Source organism: Musca autumnalis, unplaced genomic scaffold, assembly GCF_047663935.1.
Source record: "Musca autumnalis isolate F117 unplaced genomic scaffold, ASM4766393v1 scaffold_3, whole genome shotgun sequence".
Taxonomy (NCBI): domain Eukaryota; kingdom Metazoa; phylum Arthropoda; class Insecta; order Diptera; family Muscidae; genus Musca; species Musca autumnalis.
This window is the reverse complement of record NW_027411866.1, coordinates 262,105,337-262,116,281: the sequence shown is the minus strand read 5'-3', so window position 1 is coordinate 262,116,281 and position 10,945 is coordinate 262,105,337. Positions and strand designations below refer to the sequence as shown.

The 10,945-nt window shown below is 35.0% G+C and overlaps 1 protein-coding gene across 8 annotated transcripts in view; it reads left to right on the top strand.

The window, feature by feature from the left end:
- Positions 1-272: 272 nt before the first annotated feature.
- The window catches only part of Neto (Neuropilin and tolloid-like), a 151,448-nt gene continuing 140,775 nt past the window's right edge, over positions 273-10,945 (top strand). For 4 of the 8 annotated variants that reach the window (XR_012411853.1, XR_012411852.1, XM_073978374.1 and 1 more), the window contains exon 1: positions 291-2,439. The gene's annotated coding sequence lies outside the window, so the exon portion shown is untranslated. Of the gene's footprint in view, positions 2,440-10,945 lie in introns of all 8 variants that reach the window. The other 4 variants (XM_073978375.1, XM_073978379.1, XM_073978380.1 and 1 more) reach the window with 3 other exon arrangements.

The following is a 10,945-nucleotide window of genomic DNA, read 5'->3' as shown; positions in this document are numbered from 1 at the left end:
GCTGCGTTCATGTCACAATGAATTATTGAATGGAATAACAACATGCCCCCAAACAAATAAGCATTAAGGCATCATCACACTCACAAAAACATAAATTCACACACACACTAACATCGAAGCATGTGACCGTTCTCTCATTCACAAACGATAGGAGTTAAGAGAATTTGCCTCACTTAAGAGATTTTATGGGGATACAAGAAAAATACTGGGAAATTTTCTTTAGAATCAGCATGCATGCAATCATCGGAATCTTTTCAGTTTTCCCCAAATGCGGTCCTGCCACTACATTCAGTTCGTGTTGGATGCTTAAAGCGTAACGTTGTAGTCGCCGCACGGTGTATCCCAAAACGAGGAAACGTGTCTCTTTTCGTCGCATCTCTGGAATTCAATCGAATCTAAGACAACAACGAATCATTTGTTTGTTCGAGTGTTCGTTAACGCGAATATTTTCTTAAAGATAGATGGTATGCGAGTAAGGTTGTGCGTGTGCCTAGGTCGTTGATAAGTGTTTGTGTGTGAGAAACAGTTGCATTCCTTGAGGGAAAGAAGCGGCCATATGAAATCACTGCCCTATCTTTGATCGTGGGGCAGCTAACGAAATGTGAGAAGAAGTGAATTAGAAATACATTGAAGCTCCCCTTCTAGATAATGTCCATGAAATATGTGGCATCCTCAAGGTCGGCTTAGTTAGTCGAGTTCTATATTGAAAATTACAAGTGTAAGACAAAAACAAACAGCGACGAATTTGTCTTGTCGTACGTTTTTCTGATATGCAAACATTTACAAGTGTGGTCAATGTTTTTGTTTTTGTTAGACCGTGAATGCGTACATGTGTGTATGTCGAACGCATTTAAAAGCAAGCAAAGCAAAAATAAAATAAAAAACTTTTTGGCCGGCAGCTCTAAGAAATTCTTTCGAAATTACGTCGCGTGGTAATATTTTGCTAAAAGAGAAACATTTTCATTTTTTTATTCTTCGTCTTTTTCGTTTCGGATTTGGGCCTTTATCTTGAGTGTGCTTGTGATGCTGCTGCTGTGCCTTCATAATCGATGTCGTATTTTTAGTAAATGGTGATTCTCAACGCGCCGCGACATTTTGACGACATTACGTTTTTAGTTTAGAAATAAAATTGAAATTGTATTAATCCAACACAAAAATAACAACAACAAACAACTAAACAACGATAATAATAATTTGCACAAATAGTTTAGTAGTTTATTTTTATTTCGATGTACCTACATACATATGTACATACTCGTATATCAAATAGTGTGTATTTTAAAAATATTTACAGAGAATACAAATAATGAAATATAAATCAAATAAAAATATATTTTAAATGAATCTTTGCATAATTAAGTGAATAAAATTCCAAATCCTAAACCGAACATGGATTCAGCATAAATATAAATATGAATATAAGAGTGCGCGCGTGTGTGTGTGCTAATACAACAATAATAATAACAAATTGTTTTGCTTCAACAGCACAAAAGCATAACTAAATGCTGTCATAATTCCAAAATCCAAATGAGCATTTCTAGTTCATATTCACAAAAGTATCCCGATACAACCATACATCCAGCCAGCGATCCAGCATTCACCAGCTCAAGCGTACATAATAAATAAATAAATACTAAAAACTACATAAATATTTATATCACATACTTTAGTCGACGCCATCATCGTCGTTTTCGTCCCTCTCACTGTGGCTGTTCTTGTCGTCGACGATACATCATTAACGGCAGTCTGTCTGTGCTGTCCCTGCCTGCCTGCTTGCCAGCCAGCCTTCTTCATTGTTTTCTGTCCATGTGAGTGCCAGTGCGTTGGGCTGTGATAGTGTTAGTTCCACCGCCAGTCTTATTGGCATCATTTTTAGAATCTAGTTCAAGTGCCAACAAAATAATAAAGTGTAGCAAAAAAGTCCATGTCAAGAAAGCAAAGAATAAATGCCGCCACATAAAAAGTAGTGAAAAATTTCATAAAAAGTGTGAAGAAATAAATAAAAAATACACTGTGCCCACTTTTCCTCGCAACCGTTAATGCTGCTACTTCGGATAGCTATAGACCCAAGTCTATATTCTATGTCTATGTGGCTCTCACTTTCTTCTGAATGAATGACCTCCACATAATTCTAAAGAAAGAAGAAAAAAAAAAACACACAAATAAGTAAAAGAAAACAAGTAAGAAAAAAGTAGACCCTGCACCTGCTGCCAATGAGTGAACGCCATCTAAATTTCCTCTGACTGTAACAACAACAACAAGAGCGCCACCGACAACATAACAAATATTGAGACCATTTCTTCGAAAGACCTTGTGAGACATACCGGCGAAGCCATTAGCAGCACTCTGCTATTGAGTAAAGCGCGCACACACACAGAGACAATCGCATTCATAGAGGCAGGCAGGCCACTTTCACCACTGCACCGGATGGAATCTTGGGTATGTCAACTATTCACTACAGAGTAGATACTTTTAATTGTGTTTCTTTTGTATTCCATGTCCCGCTTGTGGGTATATGAATGATTTTGTATGTATGTAGTTTTGCTTCCTTTTGCCGTCATACCTTAGGATTCGCCCACTCTTTTGTTTCTTTTCAAATTAACTTTTTAAATACTTAAAAGGGCTTTACCTGTCGGTCATAAGGTCAAAGGGGAGGGAATTTCCTGAGTTGTATGAATTTGAACTATGGCAATTTAGTCAATACAACAAAAGGTACACAAAGTTATATGAAGTTGTGGAGAATGGAAATAAATCAACATTTGACATTATGGATGTGTGTTTCCGGAAAAAATCATATAATTGGAAATATTTTTAGATAACAAGACAAGATTTTTGATTTTCTTTATTTTTTGATGTTGCTCCTCAGCAAAACATTTGATTTTTTGCAAAAGTGTCCGATTTTACTCAGAAATTTCCACATTTTTTATGCGTTATGAATAACAGTGCGTATACTTAATTTCACACGTTAGATTGTATGACGTTACTCATACGTTTTGAATTTTGAAGCTTGACGTTTCATTGTAGTCAGGACACTAAGACCACTGCAGACTACAGACTATCGTAGCGAAGATTGATATGAGATTTCAGGCAATATGGGAAAATCGTATCGATGGCTATCGATAGTTGGAATGGAAATATCGAACTACCAAATGTTGAGGAAACTAGAAAATTTCAAACATATTAATTTAAAGAATGGTGAACTTTAAAATTCAAAATTTAATTTTTAGCAAAAAAGTGGGCCAAAATGGAAAAAAAATAAAAAAATCCCTCATTTAAAAATAAGATTTTGATGTACTCAATAAGTCCACAAAACTATACGGTGGTATAGCCGATTTCGAAAAAGTTAAATGAAAGCCCATAAAATATACATACATACATTGTTTATTTATAGGTAACTAGTGAAAATATGGGTGTAGGTATGGAACTGGGTCTTGGAGGGTAATGAAATGTGTATGCATATTACTTTTTATAACTCATTTATGGCCTTCTACATTTCAATCCGGTAAAATGTGTCAGAAATTTGCAGGGACTTCCCATCAGATAATTGCAGCGTATAATAAAAACAGAAAAGGTGTAATAAACAAACTGCGACATTTGAGCGCTTAATTTTGTTCCGATTGATTTTAGCACACATTTTATGTCACTAAAGCCAATATTTTTTTGAATTTTCAAAAGTGACAATTGGGGGTAACCTCTTAACTAGAAGATACGCATAACCAAATATGTACCTTGTTTACATATTTGGCAAAACATTTTCACTCTTTTCGTAATAGTTCAGTTTGCATATCATCGACAATTTAACTATTACACCTATCTCCAGTTTTGTTCAACGATTCTGAATAAAACTTATTTTGAATTCATGCGAAAAAAAATCCCCAGGGCCCTTTCTTTAATCGAATGGTTAAGGTTTTATGAAGATTACAATTATGGAAATGTAATTTCTCATTTCCATTCTATTGAAGTATATAGAAGTTATTGTGTAAAATTTACATATGTATGCGTGTTGGAAGTAAGGTTTGGGGTTTTGTAATAAGTGTACAGTTTTACTATACCTTACCTTTAAAGTGAATGCTTTTTTTATACCCAGCACAACCATGTGGGGTAATTGCTCAAAAGCTTGTAACATATCGAAAAAAAAAATTATATATACCTAAATTAATGTCTCGAAGAGCTGATTCGATCTGGGTATGTGTACGCCCGTCAGTCTGTTCATCTAAACCCTGAAATCACTCTACGGGCCTTAAATTTGATTGGGTCGTCACAAAATTTTTGGTGAAAATGAGATCTAAGAAGCTTATTGGTGTTGGTGATATTCGTATAATAGTAAGGGGTTGGAATGGGCAAAAACACTATTGTGGGGTAAATATTCAACTTTTCCAAAAAAAGGAAAGTCGTCAGTGGAAGAACAAAATCTCTCTTTTACAATGATGCACAGTAATATGGCGTAGGTGGCCAAACAACACACTTCCGAAAAAACTGAACAGACGGATGTACATACGAATGGGTCAGAGGTAGTAAATAAGGAAGATCAGAAGGGGTTACAATGAATGATGTCACAATGCAGAAGCATAACTTCATTTTCCAAATAAATGAGAGAAAAAGTTAAAAAGTACAGCAAACAATATCTAAGTAAATAGCATCTTGTAGAGTTATGCCAATTGATCTATATTGAAAGACCTAGTTCACTATCTAGTTCGATGGACACCGGTCGTTTGTATGAGCAAACTGCGAAATATATACGAAATATCACACGTTAATTTGTATGACGTTACTTATACGTTTTTCAACTAGGACACTAGGTCGTTTAATTGCCCAACTGTAGCAACTTTGGGCCCCCGAAACGGTTTGGTGTTAAGCTACTGCAACAAATTATTACATTTTTTCTCTGTCATAAACATTTTTTTACGTTAGGAGTAGAGTTTGGTAATCTAGTTCCTAGTTCCTTGTACTAGTTCCAATACGTATGAGTAACATCATTAAATATAACGTGTGATAGTAAGTATTCGCAGTTTGTTCAAAGAAAAAACGTGGGCCATTGAAACTGCGAAGTGAACGAGATAGTTCCACTTAGCGAGTATTTCATTCACTGGCAAGCATACAACGAATTTTGGTCCAAACATACTTGGGGTCCAAAACCATTATTTCGGTGAGAATACAAAGCCCCCACTGCTCCCACTTCAAGCCCTCGTTAGCTTACTACATCCTGCATGTTTCGCCGACATTGGAAAAATGATACATGAGAACCGACAATACCTAAATTCACTGAGCTGACAACCTTGGAAATATATATTTGCATTTATTTTTTTTACATTTAGCAACATCTGCCCAAATATGTCAATTGACATTTTCATACTCTAATTTACGTTATCAATTGTAATTTCTTAAAAGTCAAAAATTGTCATTGCAATTTTCAGTTCAACCTAAGAATGTTGAAGCTAACAATGCTAACAATGCTGGAACTCGTAATATTGTTTGAGTAATGTGAAAAGTTTATTGCCCAATGACATTTTCGTGCTTTTAATTTCACCTTTTTACGTCATGTTTAATTTTTAAACAATTACCACTAAACAATGAAAACATTATGGCAAACTAGCAGCTCCACGTACTTCAATGTTCATTTCGAGCGAATTAAATTCTTTTTTATGGATTTCTTTTACTTGGTGAACCCAAAGCAACAACAATACTCGTACATTAAAACCTTGAGTGTGTAAGCGGCTACATTGAGAAATTTTTTGATAAAATGTTAATGTTTTGATAAAATTATAAAGAGGAGTAAAGGACATTTGATGCTTAGAGTATTAACAAGGAAATAAAGGCAAATCAGCAAGATAACTCTCGCAGAGACTTTTTGATTGGTCCAAACTTGTCACATCGTATTATTTCATCCAGTCATGTATCAGCTTGGAGTATAAGTATATCGGTCCCGTCCTTCGGGTACCTCCCACACAAAATTTGGGAAAAGTGCAATTTTAGGATCTATTTGAAATTTTTCGTAGAAGGTTGTTTTCACGGTCCCTATTACAACAGAACAGGTTTTTTCGGGAGATATAATTTGTGTCATAAGCAAATCCATGCTTCGCAAAATTAGACCCAGTTCCAAGATGGACTATTATGTGTGGGAATAGTCATTGTACTCCTGGCTACTACAACATTGCATACATCTCTTGCACTTAAGTTTTTAGTAATCTTTGTTCCAATTCTACAACACTGTGCAACATTTTCAAGGTAATCTTGTGCAAACAATTTGAGCTGAGGATTTTTTGAAAGTACAGACCCAAACTACAAATTCCCTAGTTGGGTTTTGTTGTGTCAGATCCAGCTAGGATTTTATGGCCCCATCTAAACATGGTTAAATATTGACTTTGTAAAGCAATTTTGGGCTATATCTCTGAAACCTATGTGAATTTTCATCTCACCTCTGAAGCAAATTTGTAGATATGGGCAAGAATAAAATATATGTGGAAACAATGAACTCGAAAAACTACATTTATTACCTCAAATTGTATAAAATATCGAAAATTTTCATAATTTGTATACACTTCGCACCATATCTCCAAAACCGTTACTTTTTTCTTAATGTTTTCTTTTGAAAAATATTCGCTGGAATGTAATACACAACTCTTCAGAATATGCTATTATTGCAAAATGCCTCTCGTTGTTGTCAGTATATTTTGCAACGACAATTATATAAATATGTCAGTAATGTGGTGAAATCCGAAATGCAAGAATAAACGGTTGGTGTGAACTGTGTTTGAAATACTTGCTGTAAAAGATGTGATGCAAAATACCGCCGAAACAACATGAAGTAAGCATTTTAGAGTTTCAGAATATTCTGAAGAATTGCTGAGAACTTTATTTGGAAGATTTTTGCAAAGGGTTACTTGGTGCAACTCTCAATAGTTTAGCTGATACTGACCAGAATTTCAGCAATTATATAAAATTTTCTATATTTTATCGATTTTGATGCCCTAGATGGAATTTTTCTTATGTGCTCTTTTCCAAATATAAGTTCTACTACCTTAGGGCTACAATATTACCAAAGACAGCAAGGCCAAATTCCTTTTCGTTTCTGAGATAAATGCCCGATATATGCAAAAAACTGTAGTTTTAGCCCGGTTTAGATGAGCCATAAAATCCGAACTGGATCTGACAGGACAAAACCCTACTAGGGTTTTGTAGTCTCAGTATGTACTTTCAAAAAATCCATACTAGAAGTTGTTGTTTGCATTTTCAATGTTGCATAGTGTAATTATATTCCATGTATACTATGTTGATTAGGTCTGTCAGTCAATTTATGCACAAGTATCTATAAAAGATCTATATTCAATATGTCTTCCGTGTGTTTAAAATATATCTTTCAATATTTTAATAATGTGTATGTATATATGTGCCGATATTCGATATTTGAGAATATATTTGGTAAAAACCAAAAGTGTTTTACAATCGATGAATCAGTTTCACCCAATCAGAAGTCGCGAACTGTTAACATATTATATATAGTATGACTTAAATTCTTCAAAACGAAATGCTTTACCTTACCTTTTATAGACCCTTGCCAAAAAATGAATCACAGAATACTTCATGGGCAACATGATACTACTGTATGATTTTTCGATATAACCACCTTATCCACCTAAAATTGATGCTGACATTTTGAAGCCGGAATTTCGGGGTTTTTTGATTTTTTTTTAATAATTCGGACGCGCAACAAGATAATTTTTCAAACTCATAATACGATTATATTACTCGCCATTTTACGCCGTTTAATGTATATCTCATGAGTGTGCTCCTTACAGTTTCCTAGAAATTGGAGTTTAAAGCCAAAATTTGATGCGTGGACTTTCTTAAAAAAGTATTTTTTGCGTTTAAAATTTACAAGTGTCATTCAATTTCCTTTGAACCCCGCGTGAATTTAGTTTTTTACGCCATTGACCTAATGAGCTCTTCCGCGATCGAATCCATCCACTCAAACCGCGGATATAGATACCTTGGAAATAGGAAAATCAGCAAAAATATTTTCTTTAATTTTTTTTACATAAATAGAATCCTTTATACGCGGTTGTAATATTTGCGAAAAGGCGTATCATAAATTACAGAGATACGCGAGTATGGATTTTTTAACAAAAATAGAATGTGGAGGGACATCCGCGGTTCTTGAAGAATCTATTTGAAATAGGTGTATATTGACGTATTTTCGATCGGCGCTAATGAAACCGGATGCGCTTCAAAATCGTATGCACATTGCGCGACTTTTACCCACTTTAAGGTTTTTGTCATTGAGGAATGCAACTGCATAGATGTTGAACGAGGTTGATTCGCTTTATCCAAAATCGGATGCGCATCAACCGACTTTAACTAATTCGCGAATAACAAGCTTATTAGTTTTCAAATTATTTTGAATTTTGAATTTCAATCTTACTCTTAATTTCCTATCCTTATAAGTTATCACAGTAACTAGTTAAGCATTCGCGATGGTAAACCATATTTCTAGATGAAGTTTTAGCAGTATACATTTAGCGAAATAGTTGAACTCCCAGTATAATTTAGATTTGCTCCCAGATCTTTTTATTTTTTTATTTTGACCTGTTTATCGACACCGAGTCAGCGGTTAAGAGAACTGATGAGGAAGTTTGGCTGCTTCCGAAACTATAGTCTTCTCTGCCTCCGCTCGTAGTAATCAATTTCATTGCCCACTGTTAAACATTTTGTTTCTTCAAATATTAAAGCAACAAAATATGGACTTTAGCTGAATAAATACACAACAAGTATTATTTTGCAGTCCAACAATACAAAGCCAACAACAATAACAGGCAATCAGCACGGCCTTACTTGTTGACTACGCATAAAGCAAAAACAACATTTTGTTGTGATCTCTGCTTACTGCAAACAACACTACTTATGCTTGTCTTCTTTGCGATGCAAAGACAGCATAAAAACAGTAGTGGGTATATGATTTTGATAATTCTGACTCAATTGTGCGGTCAACAGATTTAGGAGGATACAGAAAATTTCTCGTTCTGTTTAATTTTCTGGTCACTCTTATTGACCTGTTTATCGACACCGAGTCAGCGGTTAAGAGAACTGATGAGGAAGTTTGGCTGCTTCCGAAACTATAGTCTTCTCTGCCACCGCTCGTAGTAATCAATTTCATTGCCCACTGTTAAACATTTTGTTTCTTCAAATATTAAAGCTACAAAATATGGACTTTAGCTGAAATAAATACACAACAAATAAAATCTAATTTTAGAAATTATAGTGCATCTACGTATGGACATCAAATGCTGTTACTGATATATAAATACATTTTCTCAATAGAACAAATATGAAATTTTAAAAGATTTTTTCTTTATAAGAGAATAAAAACCGCTATAACTTCTGCGCGCATCGGGCATTTTTTTGAACGCGAACAGATTTGAGACTAGAATTTTTTCATTATCGTCTGTACTAAAAATCGAAGATGTGCTCGCATTTTTTTTTCAAATTGAATTGTAAAGGAAATTTGGTTTTCACTAAACTCTCAACCAACTCGACTATTCTTCTCTTCCTTCGGGCTAACAACTAAAACTAAAATTTCTTTTTGAATACAATTACTCAAAGAATTAACCACAAGTAAAACTACTTGAATTTGTTGCTGTTGTTGGAGCTTGTTCTTTACGACGTTACATTTCTTACATACAATGTATGTTAGAGTGTGTTTATCGTGTACGAGATGCAAAGAGTTTTACAACCCGCCTGTAAAGATATTCGGTCATCTATCCTCTTGTAGGAGGGGAAAGAAGCCATAACATGTTTGATACTTTTAACATTTTCATTATAGTCAAAGTAGGAGGTTATTTTATTTTCTGCCCTTTCCACTTTTTTATTTCTCCAATGCACATTTACTTGTAACGAAGTCTCTCCAATACACCAATACACATGCACATACACATGTTTGTTCGTCAGGACTGGGGTACCTCTGACACTGGTGGTTCATTTTATGCTTGTAATCAGATTTAGGTTCCTGGGGCACAAAAAAAGTAGTCCCTTGAGGCAGCGGTTGCTGAGTAGTACACCTAGTGGTTTCTGTTGGCATCCATTGTTCATTTAAGTTCACAGTTACAATTTGAATAGAAAGTTTTGCTCTCCTCAAACTTTGCCAACATTTAAGTGAATTTGACGAAAACGTGTTTAAGGTCTTAACAGCGTAGTTGTTTACCCCCTTGCCTGTTGAGCGAAATGTTTAGCGCCATAAAAACTTGGAGCAGAAATAATAAAAAGTCATAGACATGACGACCTCTTCACGTTGTGCTCAATGATGTCGGTGGAAGATTGTCGTTGCCATTGGCATTAGCATAAGCCTAAATGATGCCACCCTGTCGATGTGTCGGAATGACAAGAGTGTTGGCCTTCGTTCCCGCTAAGCTCCTTCAATAGAATAACTTTTGTTTTAAACACTTAATACCTTGCGGCATTCCTCACTTGTTTGACTGTTATTAGTGTTGCGAGGAATGGCGCAACGAAAGCGGCAAGTCAGAAACGAAGAAGAAAAAAACGAAAAATTCAAAGATAAACGGCATACTGTGTTCTATGTTTTGTAGTTTTATCCGCTAAAACAATAGAACTCTGCGTGTAAAAGTGAAAGTTGTCATCTATTACCCCATATGCCCTCGTAGCGCAACACGGGACGACGAGACGCAAAATATTCTAAACGTTGCAATTCATTATGGCAAATAACAAGGCCCATAAACGTAAATTGCCAGATGTGACAAAGACTGACAGTGACATCAGCTACTAAGGCAACACGGATACGAGCAAAAAGAAGAATTGAGAATAACAAAATAATGAATAAGAAAACTACACAAACACATTTTATATGTGATATTTTTGTGAGAAGTGTTTGTTGTTGTTGCAATGACCACCGTCAAGATAAACAATCACGTGGTACTGCCTAATCATGACATTGTTT